Raw genomic sequence first — 27,477 nt, 5'->3', positions numbered from 1 at the left:
ACACCTGCTATAAGTGAACTAATGCCTACTGTGCTAAATAAGCCAGTATTTGATAGTATCAAGAAAATACAGTACAAAGAAGAATTTGATGAGATAGCTTAAGATGTTGAAGATTCATTGGGTGGATATTTCACTACATCTCGGTTTTCTACTCAACTTGACAAGTCAACTTTACCAAAAAATGAAGCTTTACTTTTAGCATATGTGCGGTTTTCGGAAGAACAAATTTGACAAAAAATATTATTTGCAAACTGATACTAAAGGAGAATCAATATTTAATGCATCACGTCGTTAACCGTTAGGTATGGGCTTGGTGGCCAGACCCTCCGGATAATCGGCCGGCGAGGTTAGCAAACACCGTTTGCCAAATCGGCTGTAACCAAGGTCAACAATCAAAGTCAATGATTCAATGAACCGGCATAGATATGGAGAAGAAGCAATTCAAGAGGATTCACAAAAAACAAGGGAGAAAGGCGGCTGACGCCACCTCTACTAAAGCAGCATCACCCCCGTTTTCCAAAGCATCCAAGATCAAAAACAAGTAAAGCCTCCCCAACATTATGTCCGTGATTGGGGATGAATTGTGGTAGCCTGAGAATCAGGGAGGTACCATCTCCAAGAGATGTGACCTCTTTGATCTTCGGACGTAAGAACACCTTACTCCAGGAATCTCATGTCCCTGGAGCTGAAACTTACTTTCTTTTTTTGTATGCACACTGATTAAAGGAGATCACACACATCTTATGGAAAATGGCACTCAAATTCAATAAAATTTACGTGAATAGATTCGTCTCGAAATTACAACCATTTCATATCATTGCAACAACTCTGAATTTTGATTAATAACGGCGTAAATTGATATAAATAAATCTAAAGTCAAATGGGTAGGTAAGGTACAAAGTACCATTACCAAAGCACTTACATAGTTCCTCCAATCGTCTAAGCTCACCTGGGTTAAGCTATTTTCAATAGCGACTAGACTAATAGTATTATTTATGAAAGATAGTTTTATGGACTTCAAAAATGTGATTCCCATAAACTTTAATTACAATTTACGCTGTTATTAATCAAAATCTCAAGTTGGCGCAATGATATGAAATGATTGTGATTTCGAGACCAATCTATTCAAGTAAATTTTATTGCATTTGAGTGACATTACATTTTCTATAAGATTTGTGTGATCTCTGACTTTTTATTTTAAAATACACTCTAGCTATGTACAATTTGTCTATAAGTATAGGTAAAATAAGTTAAAAATTCATAAAAAATATAAAAACTAGAATATATTCTCGAGTAATTGTCCACTATAGCTACTAGTATATGCATAGCAGAGCTTGTAAGTATTATACACTCATTAAAAGTAAAACATGTTTTAGACAAACATGTTTCATGTGTGTAGTTTCAGCATTTGAAGTTGAGAAAAAGATTAATTTTAGAGCAAAGAATTATATAAAACTCATCTATTTATCTCATAGGTGATTAAAGAAAAGACAGTTACCAATATTTGTAGATTTTAAAAATCCTAAATAAAAGACATTCTAAATATATTGACTTTTCTAACAGTTTCCAATGACTAAAATCAAAATATCACCAGACAAAAGACTTTTAAATGTACATTCCAAAATATCTTTCTTACCAAGAAAATACGTAACTCTAAAAACATTCCTTTCCAAGCGATTCTATGTCACCTCTTTCAATATTCACTCTATTTTATTGTAAAGTTCTTGGGAAACAACTTAATCTAAAATATTTTTACTGAAGGCTCACCACTTACCACCTACTAAGATCTAAAGATAGCGAATCCTTTTATTGGTATTTACAGGTACCCAAAATATACCTGGAAAATAACAATCTTTACAAGTATTTGTTCGGACTCATTACCTTTCATACAATGACCCCTTACAGGGGCCATTCAACGAAAAAATCTGTTTAGTTTACCGATTTGCATTCATTTTATGGTTTAAGTGCTTTTGTCCAAACTGTGTGAATATTCTTTGACTTGAAGTGTAAAACCAACAATTGTCAGCATAAAAAATTGTGGTATTTGTATGAATGAGATTTAAAAAACTTAAAAGTTTATTTATTTATTATCATAAACACTGAAAAATAATGCGGATTGCTCTCTGAAAAATGAATAATGTTGATTAAATGATTTTAAATTATATATACAAGCATATATACGCTACAGCATACAATATTGTCGGATGCTGTAGCGTAAACTTAAGATTTCAAGGATTCCCACAAAAAAATCTAATGGTGTGAGGTCCGGTGACCGAGCTGGCCATTATATCGTACCTCGTCGTTCAATCCATCTATCACGATATTCCTCATCTAAGTAACGTCTTACTGTACCATAATGGTGTGCAGGAGCACCATCTCGTTGAAACGTTATTTCCAAGTTGCCGAATTCATCTGGATTATCCTCCAGAATTTCAAGTATTAACGGTTCAATTGCATTTTGTAACATATCCAGATACACTTTACCGGTTAAGTTAGTATTGAGAAAAACAGGCCCAACTATGTGGTTTCCCAAAATAGCTGCCCAAACATTTACTTTTTTTTTTGGAAATTTATTATGTGTTTCACGAAAGACGTGAGGGTTTGTGGCACTCTCCACTCCACTTTGTGGATTTGTATGGATGACATTTGTTTTTAGCTAACACTAGGTGTACTGTCTTTTGACGGATTCCATAGATAGATGCAATTTGGGCTGTAGGTTCACTACCATTTCTGAAATTATGTCAATTTTTTTGTCATCACTAATTGTTGGTCGACCAGATCGTTTGCCATCTTTAACACTACCTGTTTATTTAAACTTCCAAAGAATTCTCAAATAAGCTCTCGATGTAGGGTGATCGGGGTACCTCTCATTAAAAAGACGTTCCGCTGCATGGAAATTATTTCCACATTCACCAATTATTAACACAGCTGCTACTTTGTCGGCTACAGTACGTACCATTCTGTCTTTGTAAAAATTTAAACGTCTCCTTAAATAATAATTAAACTAAATATTAACTAAGAACAACTAACTAAAAACAATTTGACTAAACTTGTATCTACTAAACTAAGCAGAAACAGAAACTAAATATTCAGGTATAAACGGGTTTGCAAACTAAAAATAACTAGAGAATTGACTAAACTAAGCAGAAGCAGAAACTAAATATTGAGCTATAAACGCTTTTGCAAACCAAAAACAACTAGAGAATTGACAGACGTCAACTTTTTTGACAAATAACCAAAGGCGTACTTTAGAATTTTTATTAATTAAATGCCAAACTAGAATTTTAGTATTTATTTAATTTATTCGTCAAAATCATCTTAAATCCAAAGAAAATTAGTATGATTGAATAGGTATATTAAAATTTGTAGTTTCGCATTTAATTAATAAATATTCTAACGTTCGCCTCTGGTTAATTGTCAAAAAAGTTGACGTTGACGTAAAAACAATTAGAGAATTAAAAAACGTCAACTTTTTGACAAGTAACCAGAGGCAGAGGTTTTAATATTTATTAATTAAATGCAAACCTACAATTTTAGTATTTATTTAATTTATTCCACAAAATGAGCTTGAACTCAAATAAAATTAGTATGGTTTTCAAACGAGGTATCACTTCCCATAAGGTCGTATTTAAAATTATCTGTCACAGTGGCGCTGTAACGTCATCTGTCACTATTACGTCTCTTGTTATGATTAGTTAAGAAGCCTACGTCTGTTTATTATCTCCCTCCAAATTTCACTATTATAAGTATATCTGTTCAAAAGATACGAGGGGAAGGAACGGACTTTTGACTAGCACTATATATATATATATATATATATATATATATATATATATATATATATATATATAGCATAATTCAGAGTGATTATATATTTTCTGGAAGTCTTTGTTACTCGTTATCATTGTGGTAGTAAAAACGAAACAATCGGCATGCTGCAACTGTTATATCTTGTGCAGATAATAATCGTTAAATATATGTATGTATAGAAAGTACAGCTATGGCTTTTTATAAACTGCGAGTGTATCTGTTTCAATGTTAATTGATTTAATTAGTTTTGTATCGATATGTGTGGTCTTTGATTCAACATCAAACATTTGTTTACTTGCCTTATCATAAAGTTGTTTCCTTTCTTCGTTTAAACACACTTTAAAACCGGCAAATAGGGTCACGGTTATTGTCATATTTTATCGTGAAGTGATTCCGAAATAGTAACTTTGTATTATAATGTATAAATATATACAGGCTGGTCAGAGAATATATATCAGAAATTATCGGAACTTTCGTTTGTAGGGATAAAACCTAATTAATCTTTTCATTTATTGTATACATAGGAAAACACTAAAACCCGTCACGAATTTAGAAGGTATACCTATTTAAATTCAGATTGAGTAGCTCTGAACATTATAGCAATATTTTATGAGATTTATATTATTATTGATTATTATATTAACGCATAATGAGGAAAATAAATGCAAACTTATAACACTTTTTGCAACGGAAATACAAGACATCACGGTTATCATATTGTCTCCGCCACACAGAAGTTCTGCAACCAAAAAGGGCATGTATTTATTTGTTTTATCGAATACCAAAAGACTTTCGATAATGTACACTATGTAGTCTATTTATGCCCATTCTACAGGAATTGGTGGAACTTATAATCAATATATGATTATCCATAGAGCAGGTAAAAATTTTGAACGGTGTTAGACAAGGCTGTATTCTGTCAACAAAGATTTTTAACAAATACGTCGAACGAATATTTCCAATTGCTCGAGAACACGTTTAACAAGGAATTAAAGTAAAGGCAGTCATAATATTAATAAATAATCATCGTCACGCAGACGTCACAGTTATTCTTTCCGATAGAAAATCTGCAAGCTCTGGTTACAAACAAAAATCGTACAGGACAGGAACATGGCTTAAAAATTAACATTAACAAACGGGCAGCTATAGCTCAGTGGCTAGGTACTGGCTAACCAAGCCGGATGGCTCGGGTTCGATTCCGGCACAGACACCAGTTCAGTTAAATTGGAAATTTTTCAATTTATAATTTAACTGATCCGTCACTATTCTTCGTAGGGCACGTAAAGCCATCGGTTTCGGCTACGTAAATAGACTTTACCAGTAAAAAAGTTGAGTCGGAACGTTGTATGAATGGAAGATGTACAATAAACCAATTGGCTACAGTACGATTGGTTATAATAACAAATGGCTTCCGAAAAAAAGAAACTTTAACAAGGCTAAACTTATGATTGGCATCAACAAGAGCAAGCACACCTCATAGACGACCAAAAAATTGAAACACTTGAGAAATTTAAATATCTTTGGTCTACTCTTTCAAGCAAGGGGATTGTGATGAGGAAATTAAAGTTAGTGTAGAGGAAGGAAACACCTAATAAAACGCTTAGTGGAATTAAGGTGGGAGGTCGACCAGTAGGAAGACCAAGGATAGACGAGGTAAGAACCTACTTCGTACTTAAGGGGTTCGTTCCGTATTCTGTCCTCTCCTGGTGATCTTCTATTTTTTAATTTCCTTAATGCTTCCTTTACCTCTTCCTCCTCAATATTTATTTCTTCGTTTGTCGTCACCTCTGGTGTTGGTGGTTCATTATCGTCACCTTTAGCATATAGGGATCGAAAGTAGTCTACCCATGTTTCCTTCTGAATGTGTTTCGTTTTTATTAGTTTGTTCATCTCTTTTCTTTGTTCTGTGATCATTCTCCATATTTATTTTTGTGTTCCGTAAAAGTTGTGTTCCATCTGTTTTGTCAAGCTCTGCCAATGTTTCCTTCTTATTGTTCTCCTTTTCTATCGTTCGTGTAAATTGTTTTGTATATCTGACAAGTTTGCTAATATTTCTCTCTAAATTTTCCAATAACTTTGGCACACTTATTCGACGTTTTCTGTTTTTATGAATTATGCATATAAGTTATCTATTGATCGTAGTTTATTTTATTTTATCCAATCTTATAATGGGTGTGCCAATGTTTTCTCTCAATCGATCGTCAGAGTTCGTAACCCCCATGTTATACTTGTTTTTGATTATATCTTTATGTCCTTAATACACTTATAGTACTGGTTTTGGATGTTACAACGATAGGGATACACACCGTGTGAGCACCTAATTGAAAATATCCTAAACGATTGAATCTTTCAACCCAGGTGGGGCCACTTAAGGAAGCCTCGTGCGCCACTGAAGCAAGCCTCGTCTGTCACATTACTAGTGAATGATTTTTGTTTAGAATGTAAAGTGCAAATGTACAATATGCTGATATGTTCTATGTTTAATGATTTATTCTGCTCTGGTATGCGCCTTTATAAAAGTTCTCATTATTTTTCCCGTTTAAAATTTCCCCAATGTATTATTTTTGTTATTTTGATCAATATCGTAGTTCTTTATAATCATCATCATCATCACCATCATCATCATCATCAATGGTGCTACTGCCCTATAGTAGAGCCTCTACGTTCCAAAGTATATTTTGCCAGTCGGCCCTATCCATTGCCAATCTTTGTCAGTTCTAGCAGTCCGCTTTTCTAGCATCTTCGTGAACACCATCCTTCCATCTAAGTGGTGGCCTACCTCCCAGCTGTGAAATAAGGATTCGTATAGGGGGTTGTTATGTTGTGATCTTGCTAGATGATCTTAGTCTTCCTATTTTTATGAGAGATATTCCGTCTTTACCACCAAATCATTTCAAATATGAGCAAGAAACTTTCATCTTTCTTGGAGATGAAAATGGAGATCAGTTTGTTTCCGATCCATATGTCAGCACTGGCAGTATAGGGATTTTGTATATTGTTATTTTTGTTTTCTGGCTTAAGTTTCTACTTATCATGTATCTACGCAGCCCAAAACAACACTTGTTTGCTAGAATTATTCTTCGTTTAATTTTTTCCATTATAGAGTTATCTTTATTCATCAAGCAGCGTAAGTATGTGAATTTGTCCACAACTTTAAAGTTATCAACACCGAAATGGTGACCAATGTTTTCTGCTCTTTTGTTGAGTATTCATGCAAACATCAATTCTTCTTCTTTTTATGTAGACCAGACTGTTTTTCAATGTGCCTCCAGTAAGTTGTCGTTCCTTAGTTTACGTGGACTTACTACTGCTCGTCTTCTTATTGGGGAACCGTCCCTTGCCGTCTTTACTACCCTCTTTATTGTCATTCGGCTTATATGATCGTTCCATTCTACTCTTCTATTTTTTACCCAGTCCTTGTTGTCCTTCACGTTGCATCTGCGTCGTATATCTGTACTTCTAGCTCTGTCCCATAGTATTTTACCGTCTTTGTGTTTTCATCTCTGCTGTTTCTAACATTATTTTTGCCCTCTCTAGGTCAGTTCATATTTCTGCAGCGCATATCATTATTGGTCTGATGACTGTTTTCTAAATTCTGCCTTTCATTTCTCTCCCGATATAGTTCCACCATCAATTCCTTATAATAAACTTGATGATTTATCAGTTTTATTCCTTTCGTTCGTACGGGATGCAAATTTGATGATGCTATCTCTAAATAAAATAAAGTGATTGTAAATGTGAATTTAGATCTAAAAACTTTATATTTCTTCTTTTAACATTTGAGCTATTGCTTCTGTGGTGTACCGTAAAACGTTAAAAAAATCTTATTTGTAATAATAAACAACAAAGAACAAATTGTAATGATGCTTTAATCACCAGAGCAATAATATTAATAATTACTGCTTGTTATTATCATAAAAACAATTTTTCTAACTTCTGTAGTACTTTACAACAAATTTATAGGGTAGTTAACTGCTATCTATTTCTAAGAACCCATTCGATAAATCAATTTTATTACTTATTAAAATATTGATGTTTGTTTTATGTTTACTCAACTTCCTTCCATCTTCAGTTATGCCCTTTTACAGAGTGGTTATGTATTTTCCAAAAGGTGTAGAATAAATTTTCTCAAAGGTGTGGAACTGAACCATAGGAACAACAGCACGATTTTAAAAGATAAATATTCAAGAAAGGTGAAAATCAAGAACAAAGAAAATTCGTATTGAGTAAAAAATAAGATAATAATTTTTTTAATCATGTAGGTGTCTGTAGAAAAACTTGAAAGAAGCCATTAGATAGTGTATTTTAAAATGATGTATTCGAAAGTGAATGCCTCCTACTGACGAGATACAGACAACAATATATTGGTTTATAGGAGAGTCTTACAATAGGGATCCTGGCCTAGAGAGAAAATTGGCATTGGTGGTGTGTTGGCTAAATCGTGCAGGATGTGATAATGATAGAATCGGCATTCAGGCAGAAAATGTCCGAAAATCTTTTCAGGCCATAATAATAAATCTTCCCCAATGTAACAAAAATTATACTGAAATAATGGCATGTCCTGACTGAGTAAAATATTCCGGAAGCAAACAGAACTTCCGTTCGGATTTCCTGATAAGGACTATTTCACGGGGAACACAACATTACAGGTAAGAAAAATCGGGATATGGTCTTGGAATCGTGGAAGTCTTACAAGTAAGAGTATTGAGTAGGTAGATGCGCTTAAAAGAAGGAGATTACAATTTTTTGCATTCAAGAGACAAGGTGCAATGGACAAAGAGCAATATTTTGATGAGATTAGATGTATCCAAGATGAAAATAATAAAATACTGGTTCACTAAAAGTATATCAACAACTGACGGAAAAAATACTTTGACAGGAAACCAGCTGAGCTAACGGAGACAGTAACAGCAATGGTTACCAAAATAACAAATAAGGAGGTTGTTTAAATAGTCCAAAAAAGAAAAGTAAAGCAGTTGAACCAGATGATATTTCTGGTAAGTTTAGACAGCTTTAGGATAGTTTTTTAGAAAATAGGACAAGGGCCAGACAAATATAGAAGCAGTATATTAGTACATGTTTACAAAACAAGGGAGATATACAACAATGCACAAACTAAAGGGCCATACAGTTATTTAGTAACACCATGAAAATATAGGAGAGAATAATTGAGACGGATACATGAAGAAAAAGATATATCCTATAATCAGTTTGGTTATATGCAAGGCAGATCAACAACAGATGCACTTTTTATTACAGTGGAGCTGATAGAAAAATGCAGGAATAAAGAAATAATTGCGCATATGGTATTCATCAATCTTAAGAAAGCATAATTAATATTTAAATGGGAATAAGCCACAATTAAAGGTTAAAGTACGTTTATTGACGTTTCAATTTCCACTTCGGAAATCGTTCTCAAAATACAAACATTAGTAAATAATACAATCCCATTTAAATAGTAATTACTTTAAAATGCCACAAGAAAATAGCTTCAGAACAATATTAAGAAAGCATATGATAGAATTTGAGAGATTCTGTCGTTGGCGCTTAATAAGCATATGAGATTGTGAGAGATATGCATGGGAGAGTAACAAGTGATGTTAGGACAAGTGTAGGACTGATGTTAGGACTGATAAATTTCATGTGAAAGTAGGATTGCACCAGTACTCGGAGCTTAGTCCTTAGTTATTTTTAATAGTTCTGGATCAAATACCAGCGAAACTACAGGGTGGTTTCACATACAATACATGGTTTCACATGGTTTTCATACACTATTCCGTGGTGCTTAATGTATAATGGATAATGTATGTATGATAGTAGGAAATAGTGAAGGCGACTTGGAACAAAAACTGGAACAGTGGAGACAAGCTCTTGAGGAAAAAGATTTAAAACTTAGTACGACAAAAACAGAGTATTTGTAATGTTCATTTAAAGATAGAGTTACTACAAATTAACAATTTCATTAAAATTTCTTCTAAAATAGTAAATAGTAATCAAACTGTAAATTGATCTAGGAGTCTGTTTATTTCTATTTATATACTACGTTTATTTCATTCGACAACATGTAAGAACGGACCAGTACATATTCATTTTTTCAAATAATTATATTGTAGCTCATAAAAGTAAAATTATTTTTTACTTAATTTAAATTTCTAACTTTATTACCCATTAGTACTTTACTGCGGAATGAATCACCCGTACCATTTTGTTTAGCTATAGTAGTATGTTTCTCTTCTACCGGTTTAAAAGTCGTATATGGACGCATTTAAGAGCAATGTTGCTGATACTTCTGAGGAACCGAGAGTGTAAAAATGCATTTTCTTTTTTATTTTATTTCTACAGTTTACGAAACCTTCGTTAAAAAGGCGGATAGTTAATTGTGTTTTTGTGTATCTTGAGTAATAACTTCCATTGTGTCGGAATTTTTTCGTTATTTGGTTTTGTATTTCCATTTATTTAAATTCGCGTTGTTTGTTTACATCAAGATAACTATAGTTTAATTCATGAAAGACACAACAAAAATATCTGCAAAAAAATTTAACTGCAGAAGATACAACAATTTTTTTATCTAAGCAGTCGTGCTTTGTCAAAGTTGTTATAGTAATATGACAGACCTCAGTTATTGATAACGTCCGGAAAGGATAGAGTTTTTCTAGAAGAAAAATAAAGAGAGAAAAGAGATCAAAATCACCATTACATAATTTTGTGAATACGTTTAATAACTTTTAATAACAGCGCTCTAAGTAATGATATTCTTATATTGTTTGGTGGTATGCTTTTAAATATTGAAATAGTTATGCTTAATCGCATCTCTGCATGTGGGTTGTGAGTGTGAGGACTACGTGAATTGAAAAGTTCAGAAAAAGTTCATTCTCAGAAAAGTTCATTCTCACAGATAGTCCCAAGCCCGGATAAATGAGGAGGATTCTCGATGTTTTGCAGGACATGAAATATTTGTCTTGAATTTGATAGCTGAGTCCATTCATAATAGTTTTTAGCCGAGACACCTGTTTTCTTCCTACTGGAAGAAAACAGGTTTTATTTTGCCTTTAAGAATTACATGTAGTATTCTACATTAATTTTCTCTCAATATATGTCCCAGATAACACATTTTCTAGTGTTTCAACAGTTTTAAGTAATTCTCTATCTTGGTTGACCCGCCTTGATACTTCCTCGTTAGTTTTCCTTGCCGTCTAAGGTATTTTCAACCTCCGTCTAGGAATCCACATTTCTAGTACTTTAATTCGGTTCTTGCTTCAATTTTCGGGTCTACACTTCTGCTCCATACAAGAGTACAGATCAAACATAACATTTAATCATTCTTTGTCTTAGTTATAAACTGAGATGGTTAGTAAACAAATGTCTTCATTTTCAGAAAATCTACCTGCGCTCAATGGGTCGGGACGGTACCGTACGGAGGGTACGCGGCGGGCGTAATTTCGGCCGGTAATCCCTTGGCCTACCTGCATAAATCAAGGGGTACCATTTATGACAGGGGTAATTTCGGCCGAGGGGTTGATGTTTACGATGAGATTAAAATATTGGTAATTACGCTTCATAGTTTCTGTAAAATATTAATTGTGTATTTATTTGGAAATACCTAATCCTGTGTACCTGTCGGAAATACCTTTAATTTACTTATCTCTTTATTCTAATAACTATGTTGTACCTACTTAAGATTATTCCTTTAAATGTATAAAATTCACAAATAACAGGTATAAAATTATTATAGCTAGTCAGTATTATAACTTATCTTGAAGCTACTAGTCGATAGAAAGCATAAAATATATTATTTGTATACGATGGCATCTGTTTCAGTAATTAAGAGTTCACGCGGTTGTGACTTACTAGTTGTAGAAAAGTTTCAGTTTTGTAAACAGGACGTATTAAAAAGTGGTGAAGTACGTTGGAGGTGTATAAAGAAAAATTTAAGATGTTTAGCCAAACTGTACACTGTTGGTGCGGAATACACAGTTACTAGAAGTGAATTAATCCACAACCACGAGTCCGATGAAACTACGTTGGAGAGAAAAATAGTGACGACTTCATGCAAGCGCAAAGCTGAGGAAGACATATCGGAGAAACCTTCAAAAATTATTAAAAGCGTTCTTTCAAATCATTTGCCAGAGAATTTGTCATCGATAGATGTCAGTCTAATAAGAAGAAATTTGTACAACAGCCGCCGTAAGCTCTTACCAGCCCTGCCTAAGGATATTCACGATGTACATTCTGTACTCGATAGTTATGGACCGAAAACCACAACAGGTGAAAATTTTTTGTTTATTAACAGCACAGCTGATAATATCATTGTTTTTTCTTGCCATACAAATATAATAAGTTTATGTAAAATGAAAGATTTTTACATGGATGGCACATTTTCTTATTGTACAAAATATTTTTATCAGTTATTTACCATCCATGGACTGGAAAATGGGCATTATGTTCCTCTTTTGTATTGTCTGTTGCCCAATAAGACCAGTGACACATATATGAGACTTTTTCTGTTGGTAAAATCTAAAATTTTTGAACTTTATAATATTGTTTTTTAACCGAAGGAGGTATTTGTGGATTTTGAAATCGCAATTCATAACGCATTAAAAGTTGTCTTTCCCAAAACCAAACTAAATGGTTGTAGATTCCACTTGCACCAGGCGTGGTATAGGAAAATACAATCATTAGGGTTAACCCAAATGTATAAAGATAAAAACTGCGAGGAAAGCAAATGGCTTACTCATACTTTTGGGCTAACTTATTTAGACCCCTCTGAAGTTGAAGATTGTTTCATATTTGATCTCATGTCATACAAACCGGACCATAAACTTATAGATAAATACGCAGACTATTTATTAGAAAACTACATAGCGCCAGAATCTCATTTTCCACCAAATATATGGGCATATGAAAACCCATCAATTAAAAGAACCACAAATGCCTGCGAATCATTCCATTCGCACTTTAATTCTAGTTTTTATTCAAGTCACCCTTCTATATTTATTTTTATAGAAAAATTAAAAGATTGTCAGATCGATGCATATTTAAAAATAAAAAATTTAAATATTCCAGCAAAAATTAAAGACAAACAAGTAAAAAACAAACTAAAATTTATCGAAAACATGGTAAATATGCTTCGATCTGACAATATTTCTAGAATTAATTTCGTTAAATCTGTATCACATCAAAACGTTTTTTAAAAATTTATAGTTTACTTAATTTATAGAAATAAGTTGATGTAATAATTTTATTGAAATAAAGAAATATTTTAATATAAAGCATTCTGTTATTTTATTTGATTTGCGGCCGAAAATACCTATGAGATAAGGAAGCAACTTAAAACCTCCGGCCGAATTTACCTACCGGCTTTTAGTACCTGCTCTTTTTCCGGCCGAAATTACGTCCGCCCGGGTACGTACGCTCCGCACATTTTTAGGTTGCTGCGCGCACTGATTCAGTCAGTACCGGGTGGACGGTCCGGTCGGTAGGACCCTTAAGGTAGCGGGGACAAATGAGCTAAATCCAATTTAACCTACGTAATATTTTTTCACTAATTTATTACCACCCTAATAATTTTTCACCACCAAACCAACCTTAAGGGGAGCGATTCTTCTGGCTTAAGGTTCAAGCTAGCAGCATTCGGAAAAAAAACTTTTTGCCTACGGCATATTTTTTCCACCCATTTTTCACTAATTTATTACCACCCTAATAATTTTTCATCACCAAACCACCCTTAATGGGAGCGATTTTGCTGGCTTACGGTTAAAACTAGAAGAATTCAAAAAAAAATATTTATGATATACCACAGTGCTCTGATAGGTTTTTATGAATTTCCGGATATATTCCATATTCCGGATGAAGCAAATTGTACAGTTTAGGGCAGTTTTGCACCAACATAATTAGTTTAGAGACATCCACCAGTGCGTACCGTCCGACCATGCCGTCCCGACCCAGTGCGTGCTAAGCTTTAGCAACCTATCCATTATAAATTATATTTGCAAACCCTCCTAGTCATTTGAGGATTTTTGCACACTAAAATTTTAACTCATGCAGATAACTTTTTAAATAAGACATATTGTATTTATTTCCGATATTGTAATTATACAATGAATAATTTATACCTTAAATAAATATTATTTTCGTTTAGGGACCTTTTTAATTCTACATTTGTTATACTTAATCCACGGTAGCTATAATTTAATAACATCTTATTGTTTGGTTTATGTCTACGTAGATTCTTCACTCAAATGTAAACTCTGCTTAAAATGTTTTCCATTTCACTTTCAATGGCTCTTGACATTCTTCCATCATAAGTGAAAAGTTGGCTGGCGTGACAACTCCAAATTATACCTAAGTAGTTATCTTGAAGATCGTTTTACTGTAAAGAACATTCCGAAATGAACTGATACTGTCACATACAATAAAAAGCGTATAATTATATCTGGCAAGCGCTCATAATATTTGTTTTTTTAATTAATTACTTCTTTAAAGGTTAATGAACTAATAACAAAAATGACAACAGTTAATTATTTCCGTTTTCGAAAATACAATTGTTTCTATTGAAGCCGTACTAAACATATTAAATAGAACATAGCATAAAATCATAAAATACAGGATTTAGAGTTTTAAGTCGATCAATTTTTAGAGAATGGTACTTTTAAAAGAAGACTCTTTAAAAACAGTATGACCAGAAATGAGGATGACAAAGTAAATAACTTGCATATATAATAATTTTGGAAGAGAAGCTTCTATACTGGCGTTGTATTACTTTTTTCTCTATAGTAAAATGCTGAGGCAAGCGTCACGCAACTAGCGCCACGAGAAGGCGTCACGAAATAAGTGTTCTTCACATCGAATCACTACTCTTGATTAATTCATTTTTAGTTATCATAATATATTTATTCTAAGCAGGTTTAAATTAAAAACTGCATGCAAAATAACTAACAAACTACAAACATTAAATGAGAAGTAAAAAATTAAAAGAATATTTGTCAGTAAAAGATTCGATTCGTAACGATTGTCAAAACTTAAAAGTCATAAATGTCATCCAATTAATAATAATATTGAATCATCTTTGTTAGAACTTTATCTCAGTTGTGCCGCGATCGCGATTGAACATTGTCAATTGAACATTTTGCATTTGTTTTGTGTTATTTACTGTATAATTTGTATTTTGTTAACACCGATTTTATTTCTTGTGTGTTTTGTATTAATAATTGTATTAATTATTTGTATGCATCGCATTATTAATTTGTTTTTATACCATTGACATATATATCCATATTTTTATGTTTTTTTTTTGTATAATATTATTTCTCTTTATAAAGTGGTATATTATACGAAATTATTTTACTGCTTTCGGTTAGTAGTTTTTTTAGAATTGACATTTTTTTTTGTTTGTCTTTTAGTTGTTAAATACTTTTCACAGTTTTCTATCCTTAAAATAGTTGTCTTTTGGTGTGTCGTTTCGTATTGACTAATATTTAAGTTTGTATATATTCTTTCTTAGTTATAATTGTATGTTTATTTATGTATAATTTATGTTTGCTTTTACTTTTTTTTATAGAGTTTTATATAGTCCTCTCGCTTTCATTTTTTTCTATTTTAATATAAGTACATACCCAATGCGAAAGGGAGAAACTAGAGAGTTCTAGATTGAACATAATATCTTCTCTTCCCTTTCTGACGACCTCAATTGTTATATAGAGGTTATCCTATGTGTAGAACGAAACGTAGGGTACAGAAATTCTAGAAAGTGCAGTGATAATTTATTTAAAATTTAACTAATGTTTAAGCTGTCGTGTGATGCTATCTATGAATTTAATATGGCCTTTATATACATAGAAAATGCATTCAATCAACTAGACCAAAGACCTATTATTGAATAACTTAAATTGAATACGGAATACCCAAAACATATCAAATTCCAAAAACCGTATATGTTAATAATTATATATTTACGAGAATGTTAATCGGAAATCGAATTCAGGCTTCAGCCTAAATCTGTGTTTTGTAAAAGTTGCAAAACAAACAGACGACGAATGCACCGAAATGCACCGGAATTGGGATTAATAATTTGTACCCACGCCATGCCAATTCGTCTAGGCAGAAATCCCTTCGTGAAAACGATTTCTTAATACTCCATACTAGAGTAAAATGTAAAATAAAAAAAAATATACAGTTAAGTTTTGATTTCGTTACAGCGTACCACCATTCGCTGATATGCATATTTCTGCCTCTTGGCTTCCTCAGTGCGACCTCATGGTAAGCTTTGAGTTGGTTTTTTTATAACAATACCAAAACAAACTGGAATATCTGATAAAATTGAAATAAATCTGGGTGTAGTATATGATCTAAAAACACATACTCTGAAATTGATAAGAAACTCAAAATAATAAGACACAACTTGTATCTGGCATTTCATCGCGAGACCTTCGTCAAACCCTGTCCTATCAAAGTCCGAATAGGTTTTTAAACTTTTAATCGGCTACGACTCGCCACAACTTAATTATGTCTAGAATTGACAAATTACCCATACCGTGGGTATAGATTTTAAGAAATTTATAAATAAATCAGCACGCTGCATTTTCTTTAATATTTTTATCTATTTCTCCCAGAAATCACTAGGTACGTTACTCAGGACAGCATTCAAATCAACTAATCCATGTCTTCCCAAAAGTTAGATGTTATATTAGGCTGCAGTCAGAATAGCGCAAAACTCAGCAGTTTGTATAACGCCCTCTTGCAATAGCATATTGAAATATTATCCATTGGTATGCTGGTATGCTAGCGCCCAGCTTGTTTACGCGTCAGCTAGTCAATCTTTAGCATTTCCTCGGCAAAATAAAATAAAATATGCCGCCAAGTGGCTCTATAGCTATGGCAATTCTAGCTTTACCGTAAAGTCAGCATAACCATTGTTTGTCGGTAACCTTTGCAGCAATAAATATCTCGATTTTTCCGGAGATGAGTTTTGCGCTAAGGAATAATTGGGTAGTTTTTGGGGATTGGTCAATGTACCAAACAATATTAATTAATTAGAAATAAAATATGCTGCCACAAGATGGGCTCTGTAGCCTTATTCATTGCCGAGATATAGCTATGACCATGCTAGCTTTAATCGGTAATAAATTACCATTCAATTCCTTGTGGTTTTCCTCCTTTGGCCGATATCTCGGTTTTTTCGGAGATGCGATTTGAGCTAGGGGATGATGGTGTAGTTTTTGGCGATTGGTTATACAAATCAACAGCAATTAATTAGCAATAAAATATGCCTCCAAGATGAACCCATACCCCGTTACCTTGCCGAGATATAACTATGGCTATACTAGCATTACGGTTAAGTTAGCATACCGACTGTTTCTCGGAAACGCCTACAGCAACACGTTTTTTCTTTCCGTAATAAATTAGCAATAAATTATAGTGTTAGTCTGAATTCGGCCTTATAAAATAGATATGCTAACTTAACAGACATACAAATTTAAATGCACACGAAATTTAGGATGGCTGACCAGAAAAGGTGAAAATGCACCTAGCATTTGAAGACAAAACAGGATACCTTCTTTTAGGTGCCTATAATTTAAATGAAGCTGCAAACCATTGAGTTATGTTTAGGAATATACGAATAATCTACTAATACTATTAAATAATAACTAATGACCTCTTAGAACAATCTTATTTTGCTCTTGAATTTTGTCACTGCTTTAACCTATATTTAGATACAGACAATTTATGGCTGTAGTGATTACAAAACCAATATTTACTTTATCTTTCAATGACATGTTGATTCGTTCACACTGTTTATTTCCGCAGGAGATTTTAATTTCTTTTCTAAACTTTAGAATAAAAGTAGTACGAAAGTGAATGACCCTTAATAATGCATTTTTATGCGTTTTAACAAATTGCTTATTAAGTTTGTACCTAATAAAGACAAAGCTGTTAATAATGCATAAAAATACTCATTTAACCTGTTTAAAGACTTTCACCTTATTTTTCAAGCTTAGCTAAAAACATTCATTTCAAAACAAATAATAATATCAAATAATTATAAAAAAAAAATATAAAATATGAGTAAAATAGATTCAATGACAGTGTTCCCAAACCTGAAGAGTGAGATTATTGTGATAGGATCGTAAAATTATTAGTCATAGACAAAAATGAATGATGTTGAGCATTAATTAGTCAATTTTTGAAACCAACACAGTGTTATAAAGTACAATGCCTGGAGTAACCTCCAAGTCCGCGCAACTCCAAATTGTTGGTTATAATTTGTTATGGCCTTTTAAGGTGCAAAAAACATTAAGGTTACATTTATGCCTAACCCTTCCCCATTTCTTGTCATGCTGTAGTATGCAGATGTTTACTTGCATCAATTGCAGTAATTACTAAGCCAAAACCCAAACTATAATCCGTTTACTAAATCTCCTTACTTAGCCCTTAGAAATACTCCTACAATATTGTAAACAAAGTTACTGTTACCCATAACAAAGTTACTGTGTTATGGGTACCCTGGTATTAAGAAATTGCTGGCAAGCAATCGCTGACAGTTCTGATAAAAAAAGCTATGGAATCACAACTATTCTGCGGTTTTAAAAAAAAGCTGCATTGTGGCAAATGTCTAAAACTTTGAAAAATAAAGGCAGATATCGAGCACAGTTTTATTAATTAAATCTTGCCCAAGTACTTTCGCTCCCTAGAGTATCTTCAGACTTCAAATTTGGGCTATCCAACAATTGCAGAATGTCATACGCATAAAAATAAACATAAAGTTGAACATAACACTACATTAAAATAGTTTAAAATTATTTAAAAGTCGAAACTACATTCTGGTCGGCAACAGGAGAGAGAATTCTCATTCATTTTCTCTCCTGTTGCCGGCCAGAATGTAGTTTCGACTTTTAAATAATTTTAAACTGTTTGACCTTGTTTAGTGTAGTGTTATGTTCAACTTTGTTTATTTATATGTGTATGACATTCTGTAATTGTTGAACGAAATTGACGAAATGGCTCTGAAGATGCTCTAGGGAGCGAAAGTACTTGGCCAAAATTTAATTAATAAAACTTTGCTCGATATATGCCTTTATTTTTCAAAGTTCATTTATTCGAGCATTCAACCTTATATCAATCAAATGTCTAAAAATCAAAAAAGAAATAAAAAAAACTCTTACAGCTTCAGGAAACTGAACTGAGGATAATAACAGGTGTATCCAGTTCGTTCCATCTGTACACTGCATTCAGATGTGTCGGCAAAATGGATAAAGTGAACAGAGCAACATTCAGATTCTGTAGAAATGCAAAGGAAAGGGCCCAGCATATTTTCTGCAACTGTAATTTTTGTCTTTCCACGTATCCATCTAAGCATACCCATTTCTGGAACGTAAATTCGTCGTTTTGCTTTCATTTTAGCCCAACACTCAGCACCGTACGCCGCAACTAGTCGTATAGCAGTTTTATAGAATTTTTCTTCTAATTTCACAATTATTTCACCAAGCAAAGTTATCATTTATTTGTAGCATTAACTTCATAAGTTGCGCACCGAGGGGGGGGGGGGGTTTTGGGGGTTAAAACCCCCCCCAGGACCCTATTCCGACACTGTTACTTACACATTTTAAGGACTCAAAATGGTGGTAACATCATAAAAAAAAATTTGGGGACCAACCAAAACCCCCCCCCCAGAGGCAAATTCTAGGTGCGCTACTGAACTTCATCGTTAGATGAACATTCTACTCTCTTCTTTATCCTATTAAGTATTAAACCTTTCTATTAAGACTCATCTAAACTGTTCTTCCAGTTCCATTCTTTGTTTTAAATCCCGTTCTTCGTAACACCACCATCAGCATACATTAAGCACCAAGGAATGTTACCCTGGAATGTTTCTACTACTTGTCCGTATATAAATAGGTATAAATATGTGGAAATGATACTTAAAAGAAAGAATGTAAAGGTTGCAATGAAAACCTTTATATAAAATAGCCAAGTTAATATTGATTATAGCAACAAAGCCACTAAAACGTTTCTGCCATTGAGGTTTAGAAAATACACTCTGTACTTTTTTCATACCTGATGTTACGATCAAACATTCCTTAGTTAATTCACATTGGTTGTATTGAGATTACTTTTATGCTTGTTTAGGCGTATCCAATCTCGCTACCACTTTACTGCAAGGTCAGATTCAAAATACTGACGCGTACATTTTTATTTATTTTTTATGCACCTAAGTAATTTCTTACTTGAAAAACTTGTTTATATTATATACATGACATGAAAGTATACTTAATAAGAACCTAAAAATATACCTATAATAAGTAGAGACAATAATGTGTAATAATGAGATCGTTATTAGAGTGAAAATAATTTTATGTATATAATACAGACAGAAATGAAGTATTATACTTATGTTGAAGCAGCCAAAGAAACACATTTTTAATAAAATATTTGTCCAATGTAATTTGTTCACAATATATTCCATGTTAACAGGTCGCGAGAAAACTAATAAGCTGAAATTAAATATAAAGCATACCAACTGATGCTAAATTGTAACTCCCTGTTAGTAGGTTATCATTTTCTAAATCTATTACATCAGAAGAAAAATTAAGTCTAGACTGACTAAATAAAATTATTATATATCGAATCAAACCAAGCAGTATACTGCCTTATGCTAATAACTAAAGAAGAGCATCTACGCAAGCAACATATTTTGCATATTTTGCTTATTTTTTGCAAAAAATAGCGTTTTTGCATATTTTCGGAGAACCTGTCATATTTTATACATGGATACACATCAAGATCAAGATTTAAGCAGGGGTACCGAACCATCATTATCCCATAATTTCGTAGAATTTTATTTTTATTTTATTAATTTAATACTGGGAAATTCCCTTTGGCCGACACATCCCATCTGGCACATCTTAGTTTGTTGTTTTTACCTAAAACCTTTCCCCAAGAATGTGGAGCTCATAGAAACTTTTAAAATTGTTATTTAAGGTTGATCTGCACCGTCAATTAATTTGTCTCTGATCCTAGAGATGGCTCTACTGCAGCATGATGTAATTTTCAACTTTATTGTAAAATTCTACAAGATGACTCTGTAATATTTACAAAGTCTAACATAAATTACAGTTTTCTATCGCTACATCCATTGGCTGAGTTGCCAAATTGTGTAGACAGTTATTTTTTCAAATAAAGTTAAAGCCACGTACAAAGATCGCTTTGCCATTAATGCTGATAACGTTATTACTAGTAGACCAAGTAATAACATATTTATGTATAGTATTTTACTGCGCTGCTGTCTCAATCGGATTATATTATATCGTATTCACAAATTGAATTTATTAACAAACATGTTTTAATAATTTTTGTTTAGTTTTTTGTGACGATAATGTAGGTTTACTAAATAATCAAAGTTATACTTTTGCGAGAAGATATTGTTATTACGATAATAAGGTTCCATCAAAACATATCATTAAAAAATGATTCATGCTATCTTAACACTGTTATCGACAAAGAAATATGTAGGCACTGTGGCGGTGATATTCGTGAAGATTGTTTACGATTACCACTAAATTCATACTTGTCATCATATATTACATTTTTATTGATAATTAAAAATTAAATGATCTGGTATTATAGTGGGAATTACATTTAGGTAACTGGTCAATCGCCAAAAATGTTATTTAAAACATGTGAATATTTCTTCCTTTTGGTCTGTTTATTACTGGTTTCCGGTTTTTTATCTTCGTAATTAGTGCCGTCTTCTTCTCTTCTTTGTATGTGTCCAAACCATATCAGTTTTTGTGCATTAATAAATTTTACTAAGTCTTCCTCTTCGGTTATATTTCTTATTTCATGGTTCATTAGTCTTCTATATTCTCCTTGTTTTGTCTTAATTGAGCCGTGTATTTTCATAATCTTTTTTCGTAAGACACATTACTTCCATTCCGTATGCTATCACCGGTCTAATTGCTGCTCTATATAATTTTGTCTTAGTTTTGTTCAGGTTTTTGTCTTTTAGTGGCTGATATTTCCAAAACACCCATTTCGAGCTTTAATTCTTTCGTTTATTTCTACACTGCTTCCATTTTTGCCACCTTCACTAACACTTTGCGTTCACTAACACCCACAAGTATTTTACTCTGGAATTTGTGCTCACCTACTATTATTTCTGTTGGTCAGTCTCTTGTAAGCACTTATTAAGTATTTTGTTATATTCTGATTGATTATTATTTCTTTGTTCTTTGCATCTCTTATTAACGTTAGGACTGTTTCTTGTCCTTTTTTCAGCTCTGGGTCTCTGGTTAATCCTTCTAGTATGAAATTAAATAATAAATAAGGCCGTTAGCAGATCTCCTTGTCATCTTGTTTATTATTTTGTACTCCACTTAAATTTTTATCATGCCGAAAGTGAACAGTTTCTTTTTGTATTAAACCTTACAAAGAATTATATTTGAACAATGATAAAAGTTTACTGCATAGTTTGCGAAAAAATTGTAAGTACTTACATTTTTACATTTCGTAACAAATTTAAAACATGATCTACTAAGAGTTAATTGAACTCCACCTTTTTTTGCAGATTATATACGACAGAAAATTTCAAATCTACCAGTACGTGAAAACAGCTAATCATACCACGAAGCTACAAAATATTCAAGTTTCTGGCGAGAAAATGTAAATCTCTTTATCCCGATGTTTTACGACACCCTTAAAAAATCAAGTGAACACTCATTTCTTGTGAAAAGTTCTTGCTGTTCTTATCCGATGCTGAAACCTATATCATAGAATAACAGAGCAACACTGTGTTGGTTGTTCTCAGCCTATATGGTCAAAGCAGGACAACATATTCAAATATTGTACATACATTTAACATGTTTGGCGTAACATTGCGGAAAAAGTTTTTTTGCGGAAAGAAAATCTTTTTCTCTTATCGATGAACTTGTCTCTAATATAAAAAGTTTTTTTCAAAGCACCTTTAAGAATTCAGTAAATAAGTATTGCAAGATAAAACTTCCCAATGTTCCCCCTTCCCCTCAACCAATAATAACAAGATTGGGTACCCGGTTGAAAACACCTTTTTTTATTGTACTTATTCTAAACCAGGGAATTATTGATGTGACTGACAAAAATTGTCAAGCTCTTATTACTGCGAAAAAGTTACAAAAGATGCAAAATAAACTACTACCTCGACATTATTTATTCTGGGCAATTATGCATGTTATTTTAAAGTTGTAATCAAATAAGTTGTCTTTAGTAGAATCTTTGAGTTTAATTAATAACTTAGAAATATCTATCAAAGGCGTTAGTAGCACTGTAGGGAGAAAAATAAAGAAAAATTTAAAAACTCCCTTAACCAAAACCTTTTTAACCGAAACCTCGTTTAACCGAAATGGCTGAGTTTCAATAATTTCGTCAATAAAAAGTAAATTTTTATCGCAAAACGTAAACATTTCTATTAATTTCACTCACCGATTGGTGCCTATGTCTGTTGGGAAATCAAAAAAACCAAGAGCTCTAAAAGATATTTCCGAAAAAGCACTTCCAGCTTTTTATAGAGACCAAAAAAGCTCATGGATGTCGACCACTTTATTTTCAGAATGGTTCGAACATGAATTCGTCCCAAGTGTAAAATCCTTTTTCAAAATTAAAAACCTTCCCATCAAAGCATTGTTGCTTATTGAAAATGCGCCAACTCACCCTCAAAATCTACAAAATGGTCAGATTTTTGTCACCGAATGTCACGAGCTTAATTCAGCCGTTAGACCAGGGAGTAATAGAGACATTCAACAGATGTCATAGAGGAACATTCTTAAGACATCTGTTATTACAGAAGACAAATGAATCCAAAAGTGTTGATTCTCAATCTTTAACAATGAAACATGTTGTTTATTGGTGTGCTGAGTCGTGGGCCAAGATCAAATCCTCAAATGCTGGAACAACCTTTTTGATGGGATTTTGATTGACGATCCTGAAGAGGGAAATGGTAAAGAAACGACAGAAAAAATTAAAACTTTAATAAAAAATTTTGCCGGGATGTGAAGAAATTAACCAAGAAGAGATACGTGAGTGGTTAGCAGCCGATGACTTAGAAAGTGAATTCATCGACCAGGAAATCATTGATATGGTTCTTGATTCAGACAACCTGAGCGTATCAGATGACGAAGATGACGACCCAACAGACAACAGGTAGCATGAGACCGCCGACTCGCGCTGCCTTCAATGATTTTCAATGCCGTAGAGGTACGAACTTTAATTAGTTAGCGACACGATTAGGTTCTTAATTTTTGTTGTCTTTGCATAAAGTTTTGTTCTTTTCAGATTGCTATACGTTTCGTCGAACAATCGAATGAGGCAAACTCATGACGTTCTGCAAATGGACGATGAAGAGATATAGCTGCAAAACATCGTTGTCAAACAACAACGCAAAAGAAAATAGAAGATTTCTTTAAAAAAGCATGTTAAACTTGTTCATTTTCCTTAATTTTATCAATTCTATCAGTATTTACTTATTAGAAAACATTACGAAATCACCTCATAGTATTTTTTAATAATAATACTTTGACTAAGAATACTATAAAAAACAATTTTATTTTTAACCGAAATTCTTGTTATCCGAAACGGCCTCCCCCCCCAAATATTTCGGTTAACGGAGGTTTTACTGTACTTACAAAAAATGAAGGATATTTCTTTTTAGCAAATGTAGCTAAAATTCTTTATGGTGACCTTGCGAAAAATTTTAATACAGATACTCGATTACTAAATTGTTTAAAATATGCTCCAAATCCAGCGATATAAATTAATAACATCAGTGATAACTTGTAAAATTGATAATTTGTTCATTATTTTTGTAAATAACTCTTTTATTAGATAGTGGAACAGTATTTTTTTAATAGTACATACTATAATTACTAAATTTACTTAAGTACTTAATTTTATAAAAAAAAGTGCATATAATGCTATAGTTTTACATATTTTGGTAAAAATGCTTGCATATAGCATATTTCCTTAATTGTTTTGTGCATATTTGATCTTCTTTGCCAATAACAATACAATAACATTGAAATTGAAGCATGATTAACATTTTTCCAAATTATTTTTGAAGAAGCAACTAAATGACCATCTTCAAAACCTTGTAAACTTATTAAAGAAACCACTTAGAATAGATATTGCAATGGAAGTATGGTCATCTGAAGCACTACACAAGTCAATATGTTACTTATTAGGTCAATTACTAAGACTTAATGAAAGGGGTCGAAGGATACTAATACAAAATAATTAAAGGGCTTGCTGAGATTGGAACGAGTACCAAAAATAATGAATAGAGAACAAAAAACTAAAAATGCAATGTACAAAATATTCCCATAAAATTTATTTTAGAAATAACTTTCGAATTCCGTTGTACCCTTTCAGCTACTTTCCTTCTCCATTGTATGATGTTGAAGTACCGGACCTTCCGCTGACTCTTTTTCCTTGGGAGAAGAATCTTCAATTTTTTATAATGAACGCCCATTAGTTTGTCACTACAAAAATGAGGATCTGCGCTCTGAATTGATTCATTGCGCCCATCCTTCATTTTAATTTTAGAATTAAACGGTACGTGTAGGGACCATTTACAATGTTTGTAATGTACTGTCACTACAATGATTAGCTTGTTCTTTATTAAATCTTTATATGTATACAAGTACTTACTACCGCTGATATGACACTTGTGCGTATTTCTTGAATAACGTTATTTAATATTGAGCCCAGATAGGGAAGCTTCAAACATGTTCGAACATGTTTAGGCTTTCAAATTTCAAGTAGACAGTAGACAAGATTTTGTGTATCGCTTGTTAATATTCAGAGGTTCAGACCAACTTTAAATGCTTCTCGTTTTAGCTTCACAATTTTTTGTTACTTTTTTGGAGTGACTTATTATGGCAATATCATCCGCAAATGCGTTATTATATTCCCAAATACTGTTAAGGCAGCATTGCCTTGCCCAGTTCATTTTTAATAATATGAAGTGCATCTGCCTACTTTCCGTTGATAATCCTTAGAATCACCGTCAACGACCATTTTTATAAGTTTTAACTGTTTGGTTTTGGTTGTTAAGTTAGTATATCTAATGGGACTAAGTGTTGTAACATCTTTAAATATCTAAATACTTTACTATTAAGTACCAAACGTCTCTTTGAAAGCGATATGCAGGTCACAGATTGAGCTATTAATTTATACTCAAAACCTTTTTCATGTGTATCATTTAACATTTAGATTTGGTCTATAATTGACCTTTTTTATTCTAAAACCGCACTATAATTAATATTGAAATAAGATTCCTCTTAATCTACTAAGAGGAATATTATTTCCACTTAGTATGGGGATTTGTCGTTTTAAATTAACCTGTATACCCTTGTACTGTTCGGTAGTCATTAAACAATCTCGTAATAAGGCCATAAGTCAGTTTGTATACGTATTTAATAAATAAATAATTACTGTCTTTCACAAGAACCCTTCGGGGAGCCGTAAATATTATCTGAGCGACCCTGTACGATTATCGATAATATATTTCTTCTCTCGTTTGCCATTAACCGGAGAGTTAAAAACCTTTATCAACTGGCGACCCACTTTCTATATATCTCTCGCAATTTAAATACAAATGTAATAAATTTAATACTCGCTTACTTACTGTTCCAATTAAAATCCAGTTTTGCGAAAACACTTTTCTTACTTTTTCACTCAGACATCAATACAGTTTTATCAGAGCTCCGTTTTGAAAGTTATATCACAGTTCACAGTTGCTGTAGTCAAAACAAACAAATCCAAACACTTTGCACTAATTGTCACTTTAAATACTTCCCTTTTCAGATTTATGGTTCCTTAGTAACTAACCGTCATTTCAATTCGAATAAGTATTTTCCGTTTATTTTATCACATAAATATAAAGTATTCTAGCCTTAATTACATACATAAAACCTATTTTAAAGTTTGTCTGTTTCCTTAACTTTTAACCGCTTTTGTCACCATACGCTATAACACTTAAGTCATTCTATGACACTCACAGGTCGAATATATTAAGTGAACTGACTGAGAACTTGCAACTCGAGGATTTGCAGGTCGCACTGAGTGGTTGTAATCTGTGACAGATGAATTCCCACTTCGGTATCTATGCGCGAGGATAGACAATACCGAATACGATGGGTTAGTAAGAGATGGCTGATGTCGACGTTAGGTCTCGACGGTTCACAGAGTTACTGTAGAGATTCAAGAGATGGAAGAAGACAAGAGCGTCTATGGTCTACGGAAATCAGCGATGTGAGTCAACTGTACTTAACGCAATGTTGTCATGTTTATACAAAAACTTTAAATGATGAAATTTAAAATAATTTTCCTTGTTATACCAAATATTTTAACAATAAATCTAAACCATTGCATGCAATTATCTAGATGGATCTTAATAAATCTACCGTGTTTCTAATAATTGTCAGCACACGTAAAATATAACATTGGTGTGAAGAGAACCAACAAATTAAGTATTGAAGGTTCAACTGAAACTGTTCTCATTGTTGAAAATAATTACAAACTTATAAAGCATCAAAAATCTTGAATAACAAACATCCTGATAAAACATACACTTCAAAACTGTAAGGTATGTAAAAAATAAATCCAAGATGTCTGGAAATGTTGACAATAACTTTAGAAAAAATT

General features: G+C 32.7%; 1 protein-coding gene across 6 annotated transcripts in view; it reads right to left on the bottom strand.

Annotated features, from left to right (window-relative positions):
• The window catches only part of rols (zinc-RING finger and ankyrin repeat domain-containing protein rolling pebbles), a 307,552-nt gene that overhangs the window by 136,208 nt on the left and 143,867 nt on the right, over nt 1-27,477 (bottom strand). For 2 of the 6 annotated variants that reach the window (XM_072526865.1, XM_072526869.1), the window contains exon 1: nt 26,455-26,881. The exons of 2 other annotated variants lie outside the window; for them this stretch is intronic. The gene's annotated coding sequence lies outside the window, so the exon portion shown is untranslated. Of the gene's footprint in view, nt 1-26,454; nt 26,882-27,477 lie in introns of those variants that run through there. 2 more of the 6 variants (XM_072526864.1, XM_072526868.1) reach the window with 1 other exon arrangement.

This window comes from Diabrotica undecimpunctata, chromosome 3, assembly GCF_040954645.1.
Source record: "Diabrotica undecimpunctata isolate CICGRU chromosome 3, icDiaUnde3, whole genome shotgun sequence".
Taxonomy (NCBI): Eukaryota; Metazoa; Arthropoda; class Insecta; order Coleoptera; family Chrysomelidae; genus Diabrotica; species Diabrotica undecimpunctata.
Note: the sequence above shows the minus strand (reverse complement) of the source record. Positions and strands in the feature narration are given on the sequence as shown.